This window comes from Salmo trutta, chromosome 5 (assembly GCF_901001165.1).
Source record: "Salmo trutta chromosome 5, fSalTru1.1, whole genome shotgun sequence".
Taxonomy (NCBI): Eukaryota; Metazoa; Chordata; class Actinopteri; order Salmoniformes; family Salmonidae; genus Salmo; species Salmo trutta.
In genome coordinates this window covers 37,199,196-37,217,401 of record NC_042961.1, presented here as the reverse complement: position 1 = coordinate 37,217,401, position 18,206 = coordinate 37,199,196, and positions in this window count along the sequence as shown.

Sequence of the window (18,206 nt, the reverse complement as noted above, 5' to 3'; positions counted from 1 at the left end):
TCCGACCGGGAGACGTCGTTTTCGTTCAAAGACTGAAAATGTAAAATGGACTCTTTACATGCATGCGCACACCCGTTTCATTGTTCTCAGATCGACCACTATCCAAATGCGCTACTGTTTTTCAGCCATGGACTGCAAAGTCAAGATTCAACATTCTGGCGCCTTCTGAGAGCCTATGGGAGCCATAGAAAGTGTCACGTTACAGCAGAGATCCTCTGTTTTCAATAAAGAGGCTAAAGAAGGCCAAGAAATGGTCAGAGAGAGACTTCCTGTTTTGAATCTTCTCAGGTTTTGGCCTGCCATATGAGTTCTGTTATACTCACAGACACTTTTCAAACAGTTTTAGAAACTTTAGGGAGTTTTCTATCCAAATCAAACAATTATATGCATATTCTAGTTTCTGGGCAGGAGTAATAAACTGATTAAATCGGGTACGTTTTTTATCCGGCCGTGAAAATACTGCCCCCTATCCATAACAGGTTAACGTGTCATGTTTTAAAAGGTTTGTTATGTGCAAAAGTACAATGTAAATAGTGAAATAACTAGCTACCATTGTTATAGCTGAATGTTTCATGAGTTATATGATAATTCTGTAAAGTTTACTGACTGATTTGGAAAATGTCTTAACATTGTGCCAGGGTCTTAGCTAGCTGCTAAGCTAGTGAATAAGGGACAAATGCTAGCCAGCTTTACCAACCTGTTTTATTATGTTTTACTCACTAAAATATTTGTTTATATGAATCTGAATTGCAGAATTGAATTTGAATGCATTGAATATGAATCTTTGTTAAATATATTTGAGAAAAGTCAAAAATGTCAATAGTCAGATTCTTCGGCGATGTCCTCAGCAATTGTTTCCCACAACTGGAAAATATAGCTGAAGAAAATGTTCATATTTACTTTAACATTCTGTGTTGTGTCCGTATTATTTTTGATAAGTGAGGCATGCTTAACCTCTTATGGCTAGGGGGCAGTATTTTCACGGCTGGATAAAAAACGTACCCGATTTAATCTGATTATTAGTCCTGCCCAGAAACTAGAATATGCATATAATTATTAGCTTTGGATAGAAAACACTCCAAAGTTTCTAAAACTGTTTGAATGGTGTCTGTGAGTATAACAGAACTCATTTGGCAGGCCAAAACATGAGAAGATTCTGTTCAGGAAGTACCCTGTCTGACCATTTCTTCCCCTTGTTGATTCTCTCTATCTATTACAAGGGATCTCTGCTGTTACGTGACACTTCCCACGTCTCCAATGGGCTCTCAGAGCCCGGGAAAAACCTGAATGACTTAATTTAAAGCCCTGGCTGAAACACAGGAGCGCTTTTGCTAAGTGATCTATCAGCAGACAAAAGGCTTAGGCTCGTGCACTGCCCGCCACCGCCTTTCTGTTTTTCCCTCTGTTTACAGACACGCAGATTCCTGGTCAGAATAATATCACTTTTCTACGAGATAAATTGCATAAAAATTGATTTTAAACAGTGGTTGACATGCTTCGAAGTACGGTAATGGAATATTTAGAATTTTTTTGTCACGTTATGCGCCATGCGCACGACCGTGATTTACCATTGGGATAGTGTCTAGAACGCACAAACAAAACGTCGCTGATGGAACATAACGATGGATTATTTTGAACCAAACCAACATTTGTTATTGAAGGAGAAGTCCTGGGAGTGCATTCTGACGAAGAACAGGAAAGGTAAGACCGTTTTTCTTATAGGAAATCGGAGTTTGGTGAAGGCTAAACTGGGTGGGTGTCTTAACAATGTTTTCGAATAGTAATTTTGTAAATTGTAGCGCTAATAAACCGGAAGCATTTGAGGCAAAAGATTTTCTGAATGTCATGCGCCGATGTAAAATGCTGTTTTTATATATAAATATGAACTTTATCGAACAAAAAATGCATGTGTTGTGTAACATGATGTCCTAGGAGTGTCATCTGATGAAGGTTGTCAAAGGTTAGTACTGCATTTAGCTGTGTTTTGGGTATTTGTGATGCATGCTAGTTGCTTTGAAAATGGCTGTATGATTATTTCTGGCCGGGTACTCTGCTGACATAATCTAATGTTTTGCTTTTGCTGTAAAGCCTTTTTGAAATCGGACAACGTGGTTCGATTCAGGAGAGGTATATCTATAAAACGGTGTAAAATAGTCATATGTTTGAGAAATTGAAGTTATAGCATTTATGAGGTTTTGCATTTAGCGCGATTCGATTCCACTGGCTGTTGATTAGGGTGGGACGCAAGCGTTCCACTGGCCCAGAGAGGTTAACTATGCATTCATGTACATATGTACATACTACCTCAATTGGCCCGACCAACCAGTGCTCCCACACATTGGCTAACCGGGCTATCTGCATTGTGTCCTGCCACCCACCACCCACCAACCCCTCTTTACGCTACTGCTACTCTCTGATCATCATATATGCATAGTCACTTTAACCATATCTACATGTACATACTACCTCAATCAGCCTGACTAACTGGTGTCTGTATGTAGCCTCACTACATCTATAGCCTTGCTTCTGTATATAGCCTCGCTACTGTTTTTCAGTGTCTTTTTACTGTTATTTGTATTTCTTTACTTACCCATTGTTCACCTAATACCTTTTTTGCACTATTGGTTAGAGCCTGTAAGTAGGCATTTCACTGTAAGGTCTACACCTGTTGTCATGGCGCACGTGACAAATAAACTTAGATTTGATTTGAACTGACCCAGATTGCAATTTATAATGGTCTGTTTTTGGATTGCATAAACATCAACGCTAATTGTGTAAAGGCGGAATGCAGGGCTGTGTTCCAAACAAAACAACTGCTAGTGTGCTTGCTCTAGTTCCTCAACGGAAAAGGTAGGAGAGCTCAAAAAAGAACATTACTGTATAGTTGAAGATGACTCTTTGAGTGGTGTGTGGCCACATGGAAACACCAGTTAGAACTCTCACTCACCTTAGTCTAATAATTTTACCATAATCTCCAAACGGTTCCCTTTTAATTGCTACCATGGTTATCCATATGCTTTCCATATTTCTTCTATTAGAAATATTTCAATTTAGACCTATCCATATAGGCTAAATCCCACGAGTGTAAGGGGTTGATTTATTTATTCAATGCCTTCAACTGCATGATATCAATTGTGCCTTAAATTAAATAGAATGTCAGTGCATCTCTCAGAGGACTAAAATAAGCAATTGGACACTTATGCAGGATTATCTGCAGGGCTTGTGGTCTTGAGAAGTGGTGAAGGCTAGCTGAATTTGATCCATAACAATAAAGATCAGTTACGATGAGTGTGTGGGACCTATTTTAAATAGATGTGTGTCTGAATATGAGCAGATAATACAAACATTTCCAATTATTTAAACCTTGCACACCCCACTCCCTACAGCCTACTCCCTGAACCAAGATTGTCCAAAGATCAATCCAAACTCTCACAGATCCAACAGACTGACTTCAAATTGGAGAATGTTTTTGCAGTGAAATTCAAGAAAGCCTTGCTCAATGAAAAAATGTTGCAAAATCTGTCACTCTCTCTCCCAATAGCACTCCTTTTTTGTTCTCTCTCCCCATTACTTCTATCTTAACACAATGTTGGATCACACTGCTATTTTAGCAGTATGAAGCCCAGAGGCTTGTACCTCTCCAAGGTCAAGGATAGGTACATCTGGAGGAGGTGAATAAAACAGTGCTAGCATAGAAAAATGTGGTTTCTGGGATCAGTGCTAGGTGGTAATGAGCAGGTGCTGGAATCACGTCTATTTTATACATCTATGCAACTATGAATGTATGGCCCTCACCCACACATATCAACTCAGTACTTTGTGTCCCTCACAATGTTGTTTGATTGAGTGGCTCTGGCAACAATATAAGCAGGAGTAGAGAGTGGACAGCATAAAGTGGTGTGTGATTGTAACGTTCGTCGTAAGGAGTGGACCAAAATTCAGCGTTAAAAGTGCTCATCTTCTCATTTATTAAAGGAAAACCACTTACACAAAACAAATGTCGAAAACAGTCTAATAAGGCGCTCAGACTATACTGGAAACAACCACCCACAAACACAAGAGAAAACTAACCCACTTAAATATGGCCTCCAATTAGAGACAACGACAACCAGCTGCCACGAATTGGAGGTCATTACCAAAACCCCAACATAGAAATAGAACACTAGATAAACACATAGAAATAGAAAATGTAGAACATAAACCAAAAACCCCGAAGCACACAAAACAAACACCCCCTGCCACGTTCTGACCAAACTACAATAACAAATAACCCCTTTTACTGGTCAGGACGTGACAGTGATGTGTGTGACGCTCTTTGAGGTATCTTCAAAGAAGTGAGTGGGTCGACCTTCTTAAGTGTGTGTGTGCGTGTTACGCTATAGGCTTCCTGTCACAGATATCTTCGTCGTCAGACGATATAGCGAAATCATCGTCGGAGAAAGTGGACCAATACGCAGCAGGTTGCGTGTTCAACATCATATTTATTAAAGGCCGTTGACCACGGAAAAACAAGAAATGCATACAATACGACAGAAGTCAGTTTTGCAGGCTATACCTAGCAGTGCAAAAAACAACTACCCACCAAACACAAAGACAAACACACCCTACTATATAGGACTCCCAATCAAAGGCAACTCGACACACCTGCCTTCAATTGGGAGTCCATCCCCAATTAACTATACATAGAAAAACAAACCTAGAACCCATACCAACAACTAACACACCCCACTACACCACACACAAAACCCCATAATACAAAACAAAATATACCTCTGCCACGTCCTGACCAAATATAATAAAAATAATACCTAAATATTGGTCAGGACGTGACACTTACAGGATATTTACAACCTACAACTAACTAACTGCAATCGTTTTCCATTATAATGGACACAAATATATTTTTGGCAAAAACCTATTTCTCAAGCAAGAATTTAGCTAGCACTGACTGGGATTGGTCTGAGTGGGGAGGGGAAAAGGGAAAACTAGCTGGTATTGGCAGAGAAGTTTGGAACTCTTTATTATTGGTCTATAAACTAATTTACAACCTGGTGATATCTCTAGGCAAGCCAAAACTCCACCCATTGCAAAACCTGCTGATTAGAAGGTCCTGTGTAGATTGTATTTTCATCCAGGAACTATCAGGAAATAACAGTTGCTAAGGTCAGATGACATGAAATAAGAGCTATTTGGCCGAGCACAACAGTGGTGATTTGGCATCGAGAAATGAAAGCATATGCAGAAAAGTACAAAACTATGTGGACACCCCTTCAAATTTGTGGATTCGGCAATTTCAGCCACACCCGTTGCTGACAGGTGTATAAAATCGAGCACACAGCCATGCAATTGAGCACACAGCCATACAACAAGTCAGTTCGTAAAATTTCTGCCCTGCTAGAGATGCCCCGGTCAACTGCAATTGCTGTTATTGTGAAGTGGAAACGTCTAGGAGCAACAACGGCTCAGCCGCAAAGTGGTAGGCCACACAAGCTCACAGAACGGGACTGCCGAGTGCTGAAGCACATAGCATGTAAAACTCCTCTGTCCTCGATTGTAACACTCACTATCGAGTTCCAAACTGTCTCTGAAAGCAATATCACCACAATAACTGTTCGGCGGGAGCTTCATGAAATGGGTTTTCTTGTCCAAACAGCCAAACAAGCCTAAGATCACCTTGCACAATGTCAAGTGTTGGCTGGAGTGGTGTAAAGCTCGCCGCCATTGGACTCTGGAGTAGTGGAAACGCATTTTCTGTAGTGATGAATCACGGATCACCATCTGGCAGTCTGACAGACAAATCTGGGTTTGGCGGATGCCAAAAGAACTCTACCTGCCCGACTGCATAGTGTCAACTGAAAAGTTCCAGTGAAGGGAAATCTTAACGCTACAGCATACAGTAGTTCCTCCTTTAAAAATTGTGTTATACTGCGGCACACCTTGCGGGCTGCTGCAGCATTCTGTGGCACGTCATCTATTTGTCAGCCATTTCTTCTGTTAATGCAAGTTTTTGCTAAGTTGACCAGCAGAGGGCATCTTTGAGAAGCATTTGATAGTCTTCCATAGTGCAGGCACGCGGGAGACCGGGGTTCAATCCCCCAATGGGGAGGAAGGAGTAGGCTGTCCTTGTAAATAAGAATTAGTTCTTAACTGAATCCATGTGTGTAATTTCATAGCTGTGATCTCTTCACTATTTTTCTACAGTGTAGAAAATAGTAACAATATAGAAAAATCCTGGAATGAATAGGTGTGACCAAACTTTTGACTGGTACTTGCTTAATTAATTTGATTAATATTATTGTGCTTCTATTCCACGTAAAATGAAAAACCCTCCAGGTTTTTGATAGGATGGAACGAAAAATATGATGCTGTGCAACGTGACTGTTGGCAGTACAGTACTGGGCTATTTCGCTAAAGAATGCCTGTGTCAGGCAGACAGAAGACAAGTGTTCAATCCCACAATGGGGAGGAAGGAGTAGGCTGTCCGTGTAAATATGAATAGTTCTTAACAAGAAATTTGTGTATTGATTGATTAATGGCTCCAACATAAGTGTACGTAAACTGCCGACTTCAACTGTACATGCTGACACAGCATCATTCAAAGAATGGAGTTTGATGCACCTGGTAATGGATATGACTGAAAAAGAATGTCTCACAGAGATTTATACCTGAACCCCACCTTTATTTTCCATGAAAGAGTACATGATCAATCAACATATTCAATGTACAGGCTACAGTGTGGGGATCTCATCCGTGGTAATAACTACAGTACATGTATATAGGACTTGCATCCTTGGCACAATAAAGTTATTATATTCTACTTTATCCATAGGCTTCATTAATGCCATTCAGACTTGATGTTTTTACAACAACTATGATAGCTGAGGTTCATAGATTGGTATGAATATTAGTTCAGAACCTAACGTTTTAGGGTCCATACACAGATCGGCTACATACTGTAGCTAGCAACACATCCATAGGCATACAGTTATGTGTATCCTCCACTACACAATAAGCAAGTAAATAGTTAGCTAGCTATGTTACTTCAGCTGCATTGCACGGCAAGGCAAGCTTACACAATTGTACATTCAATTTGCAGTAAATGCTTTAGCTAGCTAGATTCTTTACATCCACTGTTTCCCAAGACAACAGCCTGGGTTGCTGGTTTTCTCAGGATTCCATAAACATTAAACAACATGAATCACAATGTCATACTGTACTCATGTCATAACACCAGCTTGCTAAATTGCGATTTTCATAAATTAACTTTATGACAAAAAAATATGCACAATCGTTTGTCTCTACATTAACTAACATAGTCCTCTCAATTGTACATTTTTAGCTTGACTCGTTACGACGTCATAATTACTTACGTTTGTTTTTCCCGTAATGTTTTGTCAGCCATCTTTGCTGAAGAAAGTCACCAGGGATGGATGGCTCCCGTCAAATTTGTCATTGGAACCACTCGATATGATTGGTCATATAAAAACCTTGGGACCCAAATGCATAATGAGTGCTCTAACTCTCCCTTGTGGTAGTCTGGTGAAATGAAGCCTTGAAGCTGGTTACCTCTAGGTCCCGCGGTGTAAGCTCACAGCTTTTAACCTCTTGACGGTCGCCTAGGATAGGGGGCGCTACAGCGATTAAAAAAAAAAATTAGTGCCCATTTTAAACGGCCTCCTACTCAAACTCAGAAGCTAGGATATGCATAGAATTAATACTTGTGGATAGAAAACACCCTAAAGTTTCTAAAACTGTTTGAATGGTGTCTGTGAGTATAACAGAACTCATATGGCAGTCAAAACCCCGAGACCGATCGTAACAGGATGTGGAATTCTGAATTGCGGACTCAAATTCATCACTTTGCCTATAAATCACACCGTGAAAAATGGTTCATTGAGAACTTCCTATTGCTTCCACTAGATGTCCCCAGTCTTTACAAAGTGGTTTGAGTCTCCTACTGTGAAAACTGACTGAATGAGACGCTGTGGAAAGTGGTCACATGAGGAGGGCCATCACCATTATGACGCCAGCGCCCCTGGCTACCCTCCCCTTTCGAAACGTTTTGAAAGACAATGCAATCGTCCCCCTTGAATCTTATTGGAGCTCTGGTTGAAAAAGGCCCTAAAGATTTATGTTATACAACGTTTGACATGTTTGAACGAACCTAAATTAAAAAAAAATGCATTTTATTGAAAGAGGAGTCCCGCGGCCGACGGAAGTTTTGGAGCAGCCTTCAGAACGCGCTAACAAGAACAAGCTATTGGGACGTAAAGGATTAACTTTTTCGAACGAAAATACATTTGTTGTGGACCTGGGATTCCTGGAAGTGCTTTCTGATGAAGATAATCAAAGGTAAGGGATTATTGACAATAGTATACAAGAGTAGATTTGATATGCGATTGTTCCAAGATGGCGCTGACTTGTAACGGTAGCCTATTTTTCTGAGTATCGCATCCCCTTAAATCGCAAAGTGTGATTACCCAGTAAAGTTATTTTTAAATCTGGCATTACATGTGCTTTCAAGAGATATTCATCTATAAATCTTAGAATGACAATATTACATTTAAAAAATGTTTTCGAATAGTAATTTAGTAAATTGTAGCGCTGTTTCACAGGATGCATTTGAGGGAAAATAGTTAGTCAACGTCACGCGCCGATGTAAAATGCTGTTTTTATATATAAATATGAACTTTATTGAACAAAAGAATGCATGTATTGTGTAACATGATGTCCTAGGAGTGTCATCTGATGAAGATTGTCAAAGGTTAGTGCTGCATTTAGCTGTTTTTTTGGTTATTTGTGATGCATGTGGTTGGTCGGAAAATGGCTATGTGGCTACTTTTACGATATACTCCTCTAACATAATCTAATGTTTTGCTTTTGCTGTAAAGCCTTTTTGAAATCGGACAACGTGGTTCGATTCAGGAGAGGTGTATCTATAAAACGATATAACATAGTCCTATATTTGAAAAAAATATATATTACATTTTGTTATGCTAATGGCGATAGGATTTTTCGCTGGATGTCCGCTGGATGTCCGTCTCGCATACGGGACGGAGCCCGACCAGGGGTTGAAGAAGGAAACACTGTACAATGACATTCTAAACATTTCTGTGCTTCCAACTTTATGGCAACACTTTGGGGAAGGCCTTTTCCTGTTTCAGCATGATAATGCCCCGTGCACAAAGCAAGGTCCATACAGAAATGGTATGTCGAGATCGGTGTGGAAGAACTTGACTGGCTTTCACAGAGCCCTGAGTTCAACCCCATCTAACACCTTTGGGATGAATTTGAATGCCGACTGCGAGCCAGGCCCAATCACTCAACATTAGTGCTCGACCTCACTAATGTGCTTGTGGCTGAATAGAAGTCCCCGCAGCAATGTTCCAATGTCTAGTGGACATCCTTCCCAGAAGGGTGGAGGCTGATATAGCAGCAAAGGGGGGATCAACTCCATATTAATGCCCATGATTTTGGAATGAGATGTTTGACGAGCAGGTGTCCACATACTTTTGGTAATGTAGTGTAGCTACTATACAATATGGTGGTGTATCTTTGATGTTGTGGGGCTATTTTGCTTCCACTGGTACTGGCACTCTTGTTAAGGTCAACAGCATCATAAACTTTACCAAGTAGGAGGACATTTTAGTCAAAAAACAGGAGGCTGACACTTGGCAACGAGTGAATCTTGAGGCAAGACAATAACTCCAAGCTCTAATCAAAATACACAAAGAAATGGTTAATTGCAGTGAAGGTCTACAGTAGCCTCAACAGCACTCTGTGGGGTAGCACCATGGGGTAGCCAGAGGACAGTTAGCTTCTGTCCTCCTCTTGGTACATTGACTTCAATAAAAAACCTAGGAGGCTCTTGGCTCTCACCCCCTTCCATAGACTTACACAGTAATTCTGAAAACTTCCGGAGATCATCCTCCAACCTATCAGAGCTCTTGCAGCATGAATTGATATGTTGTCCACAAAATCAAAGGATCAGAGAACTAATCTAGTACTGAAATTACAAGCTAAAGCTATCTAGCACTGCAGTGCATAAAAAGTGGTGAGTAGTTAAGGGAAAATATTTTCTGAACGTCACGCGCCGATGTAAAATGCTGTTTTTATATATAAATATGAACTTTATCGAACAAAAAATGCATGTATTGTGTAACATGATGTCCTAGGAGTGTCATCTGATGAAGATTGTCAAAGGTTAGTGCTGCATTTAGCTGTGTTTTGGGTATTTGTGATGCATGCTAGTTGCTTTGAAAATGGCAGTGTGATTATTTTTGGCAGGGTACTCTCCTAACATAATCTAATGTTTTGCTTTTGCTGTAAAGCCTTTTTGAAATCGGACAACGTGGTTCGATTCAGGAGAGGTGTATCTATAAAATGGTGTAAAATAGTCATATGTTTGAGAAATTGAAGTTATAGCATTTATGAGGTATTTGTATTTCGCGCGACGCGATTCCACTGGCTGTTGACTAGGGTGGGGTTCCCAGACAGGTTAATGTAACTTAGCTAGCAAATGCAGCTGGCTAGTTTAGTTACTCAAACACCTGGCTCAAACAGAGGGATGCGTTGTTAGCTAGCTGGCTAGGACTATCCAACACAACACTTGAACTCTTCCAAGTCAAGGTAAGCTTTTGGTTTTATAAAATTATAGCCACTGGGGCCCGCCTGTGTAACTGCTTACTGACTATAAACTGTAACTTTACTGATTGTAGTGGGTTTACTAATGCATTAGTTCTATTAGCTACAGTATGTTGACTAGGACGTTACTTTAGCTAATATGGGGACAGCGATGTAGGCTGTGTGTAGCGATTATGAGATATGGTTTGGTTTGGAAAGTTTTTTTTGCCTCGTCACATACAGCTAATGTGTTGTTCATTGAAGTTCACAAACAAAAGGAAAAGGTGAGAGGAGGAGAGAGCATAGAGGCTAGAATTAATACAACGTGGATGCGATGATCAGGGTTGTATTCATTCCGTTGATTCTGTTGAAAAAATATTTCTTAAATGGAAGCAAACGAAATGGGGATAAAAATTCCTGAATTTGTCCAAAAGAAACTCTCGTTTGCAACTGTTGGACTAATGATTACACCCTAGATAAGCTAGATGCAGGGAAGGCGGTATTGAATGTGTCCCTGTCTGTCCATGTGTCACTGTCTGTCATTCTCTCGACCTGTGTGCACCTACGTCATAAATTGTAATTCATAGGCTAGGTTCTAGCAACCGAATGAAAGGTATAGGGAAAATATGAGCATCATGTAGTAGCCTAAACCTATTGATGTTACATTGAACTGGGTGAATAGAATATGAATGGCAGTCATCCAACATGCTGAAATAGAAAAAAGGCCATGCTCATGAAAAAAACCAAATTCCTCCCTCATCATAAATGGCATTGACCGCCACTGCATAAAACAAGGGCAGGGTGGTAGAGTACTTTGTATTACTAGTTAAACAAAATCTCTTTCTCTGAGCAACTGTATTAGTATAAAATAATATGATTTCCCCCCCAAAACTTGCTTACAATATAGCTCAGTATTTGTATTATGTATTTTTTGCTCATCTTTATCAAGGTTGCCAATAATTATGGACCTGACTGTATCTAAGTTTTGGGTGTGTGTTCTACCGACCCTTTTCGTTAATGAACACAAGTATGTAGTTAGTATATATGGTTGCTAGCCTATGTCCCCAGCCATTCAGCTAACTCACAATCTCATATGGTACCCCACAACTCTTTAGCCTGAAGCGTTACAAATTCCGCAATAGAAATGTAAAGGTAATTCTCGATTGAGCCAACATAAGCAGTGTTTACCATAAATGCAGTCTTCGCTAAAGCGGGAAAATTGCGTTTAGATTTAAATCACGCTATAAAGCTGAAATTCTGCGATGAAGATTGAATAAAGCCCTTTATCATTAGCGGAGTGGACTGAGGTGATTTAACAGCTCACACCCCACCCCATCCCAGGCTCCATACCTCCCTCTCTCCGTGCCCTTTCAACAACATGGTCTCCTCGGATATCTTCGCTAATGGGGAATTCTCTGAAAGGTCACATTAGGAAAGCAACCCAAACAGGGAGAAAGGATGATAATCCCTCTCCAGGCATTTAACTTCACTAGGGTAGGGGGCAGCATTCGGAATTTTGGATGAAAAGCGTGCCCAAATTAAACTGCCTGCTACTCTGGCCCAGAAGCTAGGATATGCATATGCATATGCAGATTTGGATAGAAAACACTCTAAAGTTTCCAAAACGGTTAAAATAATGTCTGTGAGTACTGAACTGATATGGCAGGCGAAAACCTGACGAAAATCCATCCAGGAAGTTGTATTATTTTCAAAGGCTGTTTTCCATTGAAAGCCTATCCACCATACAAAGACTTAGGACCCAGTTCACGGTCTCTATGGCTTCTTCTACATGTGGCCAGTCTTTAGGCATTGTTTCAGGCTTTTACTCTGAAAAATGAGGGAGATACAGCACTTTCAATGAGTGGACAGTGAAAATTTCCAGACATGAGTCCAGCGCATGATCGGGAGTGCGCCTTTCTTGTTTCTCCTTTTCTATTGACGAAGCTTTTGTCCGGTTGAAATATTAATTATTATTTATGACAAAAACAACCTGAGGATTGATTTTAAACATCGTTTGACATGTTTCTACGAACTTTTATTGTACTTTTTTTACTTTTCATCTGGGTGTTGAGAGCGCACTTTGTGCCTTTGGATTACTGAACTAAACGCACCAACAAAACAGAGGTTTTTGGACATAAAGAGGGACATTATCGATCAAAACAAACATTTATTGTGCAACATGGAGTCCTGGGAGTGCCACCAGATGAAGATCATCAAAGGTAAGTAATTCATTTTGGCTGTATGGTTTCTTGTGGCTAGGTGCTGTCCTAACATAGTTGCATGGTGTGCTTTCGCCGTGAAGCCTTTTTGAAATATGACACTGTGGTTGGATTAACAAGAAGTGTATCTTTAAAATGGTGTATAACACTTGTATGTTTGAGGAATTTTAATTATGGGATTTCTGTTGTTTGAATTTGGCGCCCTGTAATTTCACTGGCTGTTGTCGAGGTGGGACGCTAGCGTCCCAATGATACCAGAGAGGTTAATCTGAAACTCTCTTACACACACTGGAGCACACACATGAACGTGCATCACACACAGACACACACACACACACACTGATCCTTTAAGAGTTGAGAGCTATCCACCTTGCATTCAGAAACAGCTACCTTCCCCTGCTTGTAAGTAGAAACCCAATTTGAATCCTTTTCAGTCATTTCTCCAACCAAAATTAAATACAACCTAGTAAGTGAGTGAGACTCATTTAAACAAAGACTTCTTGCTCGAGATAAATACAATAGTTGAAACTGTGAGACGGTTATGGACTTGGACGCTGCATAGACTCACTAGCTGGTCCCAGAGGGCACTTAGGAGCCACAGAGTGAAGGAGTGAAGTCAGTAGAGACCTATTAGCTTACGATAATGGCTGCCACTGTACATCAGAACGGTATCCAAATGCATGCTGTAGTGATAATGAGACAGCTGGGGAGATCAGCACCTCTGCATTACGCTCTGATCTCCAAGTGACACATCATCATATTATTCAAAATAAAGTTTCCTGGAAACGCTGAATGCCGATACAGTGAGTTATTCAGGTGAGAACTTGGTGACAAAGTGATTTAATGAGATTACCTTAAGGGGGGTGAAACAGGGTAAAGGTGTCATAGTGCGCTAAAGTTGTCTTCCGATCACATCTGAATTAACTGACAGATCAGACACAATCAATATCCCATTTTTGTCAAGAAGACAAGAGCAATCTACTCTGCTCTTTTTAGAGATAAGACTACCGGTGGATATAATAATACATTATCCCAAGTCAGTGTATTGTACTACATTAATTTAGTTGAGTAGTCTGCAACACTAAATACATATCCCTCAGAAGTCTACAGTTCACAGACGTGACCCTTGTAAGTGTGGTTTGGTCGGCAAGTGCAGCCAAGTGATTTCTGTCACTACAAACCATTAGATTCGCAGTTTGGGCCTTGGGTCCGGAGCCAGCCCAGCCTTATTCATGGGTCACCGTGCTTTAAGAGCCACCGGGTAGTAGGAACAAACTTCCACAGTGCCACTGACTGGATTAATATCCTGTCAAGGAGGGATGGACATCTGGTTGGAGGTGAGGAGGGAGGGGTTGCTAACACATTTTACCTCTCCACCCCATTTATGACTACGCCACCCTCCGGAGTTTGGCTAAATGCTGTCTGCCCTCCAACATCCCAGCATGCAGCTGTGTTGCCCACGCTTTTGGCCCTGTTAAGATCCCTTCCCATCACTGAATTGTCAGAGCCACGCTCCACCTACACAGGATCCTGATGACCGCTCACCTGTGTCATCACCACTCCGTGTACCCACAGACCATGGCTACCGGATGGGTTAACCAGTTTAATTAACCCCAGGCCTAAATGGAAGCCATACAACAGAACCTGGCATCTGGGTGGCATGGACCGTTGAGGTAATAAGCAACACTCACAGCCATGCACCTGGCCAGCTTTTACTTTAACATCATCAGTGAAGAGAGAGAAAGGGGGTGGCAAGACTGCCGCTCTGAACAACCATTGGAGATCTACTTGTGGAAGGGAATTTGGTGAAACATGATATAGAGTGTGTACCCATTTTCTAAAGAGAAGGTTCCTGTCATAGTTTTTCTCTTGAGGCAATGATTTTAACAATGGAGGTGAGAAACATACGATGAGTGGCAGGCATTTTGCCATGTTTTTTTTCACACACACACACATTCCCTCAGTGTTTATGCATTATGTCCAATCTTATACCTTCTGAAAAAATATATATACAGTACCAGTCAAACGTTTGGACACACTTTATTTTTACCAATTTCTAGTTGTAGTGAAGACATCACAACTATGAAATAACACATATGAAATCATATAGTAACAAAAAAAGTGTTAAACAAATCAAAATGAATGACAGCTTTGCACACTCTTGGCATTCTCTCAACCAGCTTCACCTGGAATGCTTTTACGACAGTCTTGAAGGAGTTCCCAAATAAACTGAGCACTTGTTGGCTGCTTTTCCTTCACTCTGCGGTCCAACTCAACCCAAACCATCTCAATTGGGATGAGGTCAGGTGATGTGGAGGCCAGGTCATCTGATGCAGTACTGTGTCACTCTCCTCCTTGGTCAAATAGCCCTTACACAGCCTGAAGGTGTGTTGGGTTATTGTCCTGTTGAAAAACAAATGATATTCCCACTAAGCGAAAACCAGATGGGATGGCGTATCCCTGCAAAATGCTGTGGTAACCATGCTGGTTGAGTGTGCCTTGAATTCTAAATAAATCACTGACAGTGTCACCAGCAAAGCACCATCACTTCTCGTCCTCCATGCTTCACCTTGGGAACCACACATGCGGAGAAAAAAAATGTGGAGAAAAAAAATATCTAATTTGGCTTCATCAGACCAAAGGAATGATTTCATCTGGTCTAATGTCCATTGCCTGTGTTTTATTGGCCCAAGCAAGTATTTTAGTCCTATTTGTATCCTTTTGTACTGGTTTCTTTGCAGCAATCGACCATGAAGGCCTGATTTTTGTTACTGCACTTGAAGAAACTTTCAAAATTTTCCAGATTGACTGAACTTCATATCTTAAAGGAATGATGGACTGTCGTTTCTCTTTGCTTATTTGAGCTCTTCTTGCCATAATATGGACTTGGTCTTTTACCAAATAGGGCTATCTTCTGTATATCAACCCTACCTTGTCACAACACAACTGATTGCTCAAACGCGTTAAGAAGGAATGAAATTCCACAAATGAACGTTTAACAAGGCACACCTGTTAATTGAAATGCATTCTAGGTGGTTACCTCATGAAGCATGTTGAGAGTGTGCAAAGCTGTCCTCAAGGCGAAGGGTGGCTAATTTGAAGAATCTAAAAAAAAATATATATAGTTGAAGTCGGAAGTTTACATACACCTTAGTGAAATACATTTGAACTCAGTTCCTGATATTTAATCCTAGTAACAATTCCCTGTCTTAGGTCAGTTAGGATCACTACTTTATTTTAAGAATGTGAAATGTCAGAATAATAGTAGAGAGAATGATTTATTTCAGCTTTTATTTCTTTCATCACATTCCCAGTGGGTCAGAAGTTTACATACACTCAATTAGTATTTGGTAGCATTGCCTTTAAATTGTTTAACTTGGGTCAAATGCTTCGGGAAGCCTTCCAGAAGCTTCCCACAATAAGTTGAGTGAATTTTGGCCCATTCCTCCTGACAGAGCTGGTGCAACTGAGTCAGGTGTGTAGGCCCCCTTGTTCAAATACGCTTTTTCAGGTCTACCCACAAATATTTTATAGGATTTAGGTCAGGGCTTTGTGATGGCCACTCCAATATCTTGACTTTGTTGTCCTTAAGCCAATTTGCCACAACTTTGGAAGTATGCTTGTGGTCATTGTCCATTTGGAAGACCCATTTGCAACCAAGCTTTAACTTCCTGACTGATGTCTTGAGATTTTACTTCAATATATCCACATAATTTTCATTCCTTATGATGCCATCTATTTTGTGAAGTGCACCAGTCCTTCCTGCAGCAAAGTACCCCCACAATATGATGCTGCCATCCCCATGCTTCACAGTTGGGATGGTGTTTTTCGGCTTGCAAGCCTCCCCCTTTATACTCCAAACATAACGATGGTCATTATGGCCAAACAGTTCTATTTTTGTTTCATCGGACCAGAGGACATTTCTCCAAAAAGTACGATCTTTGTCCCCATGTGCAGTAGCAAACCGTAGTCTGGCTTTTTTATGGCGGTTTTGGAGCAGTGGCTTCTTCCTTGCTGAGCGGCCTTTAAGGTTATGTCGATATAGGACTCGTTTTACTGTGGATATAGATACCTTTGTACCAGTTTCCTCCAGCATCTTCACAAGGTCCTTTGCTGTTGTTCTGGGATTGATTTGCACTTTTCGCACCAAAGTACGTTCATCTCTAGGAGACAGAATGCATCTCCTTCCTGAGTGGTATGACGGCTGTGTGGTCCCATGGTGTTTATATTTGCATACTATTGTTTATACAGATGAACGTGGTACCTTCAGGCATTTAGAAATTGCTCCCAAAAATGAACCAGACTTGTGGAGGACTACAATTTTTTTTCTGAGGTCTTGGCTTATTTATTTTGATTTTCCCATGATGTCAAGCAAAGAGGTACAGGTACACCTCCAATTGACTCAAATGATGTCAATTAATAATAAAAAAGAACACAAAAAAATAACAGTAACGAGGCTATATACAGGGGGTACCAGTACCGAGTCAGTGTGCAGGGGTACAAGTTGTTGAGGTAAATTTTACATGAAGTGACTATGCGTAGGTAATAGACAGCGAGTTTCAGGGGTGTACAAAACAAATTGAGGGGGGGATGTCAATGAAAATAGTCCAGCAGACATTTGATTAAATGTTCAGCAGTCTTATGGCTTAGGGGTAGAAGCTGTTAAGGAGCCTTTTGTTCCAAGAGTTGGAGCTCCGGTACTGCTTGCCGTGCGGTAGCAGAGAAAACAGTCTATGACTTGGGTGACTGGAGTCTCTGACAATTTTTTGGGCTATCCTCTGACATCGCCTATTATAGTGGTCCTGGATGGCAGGAAGCTTAGCCCCAGTGATGTACTGGGCCGTACGCATTACCCTCTGTAGTGCCTTACGGTCAGATGCCGAGCAGTTGCCATACCAGGCAGTGATGCAACCGGTCAGGATGCTCTCGATGGTGCAGCTGTATAACTTTTTGAGGATCTGGAGACCCATGCCAAAACTTTTCAGTGTCCTGAGGGGGAAAAGGTTTTGTCGTGCCTTCTTCACGGCTGTCTTGGTGTGTTTGGATCACGATAGTTCGCTGGTGATGTGGAAACTCTCGACCCGCTCCATTACAGCCCCGTCGATGTTAATGGGGGTTTGTTCGGACCGCCTTTTCCTGCAGTCCACAACCAGCTCCTTTGTCTTGCTCACCTTGAGGGAGAGGTTGTTATCCTGGCACCACACTGCCAGTTCTCTGACCTCCTCCCTATAGGCTGTCTCATCATTGTCAGTGATCAGGCCTACCACTGTTGTGTCGTCACCAAACTTAATGATGGTGTTGGAGTGCTATTATGAATTGTGCTATATTGTTTCAGTTTTTTTGCATTTTTTGTACATTATTTTA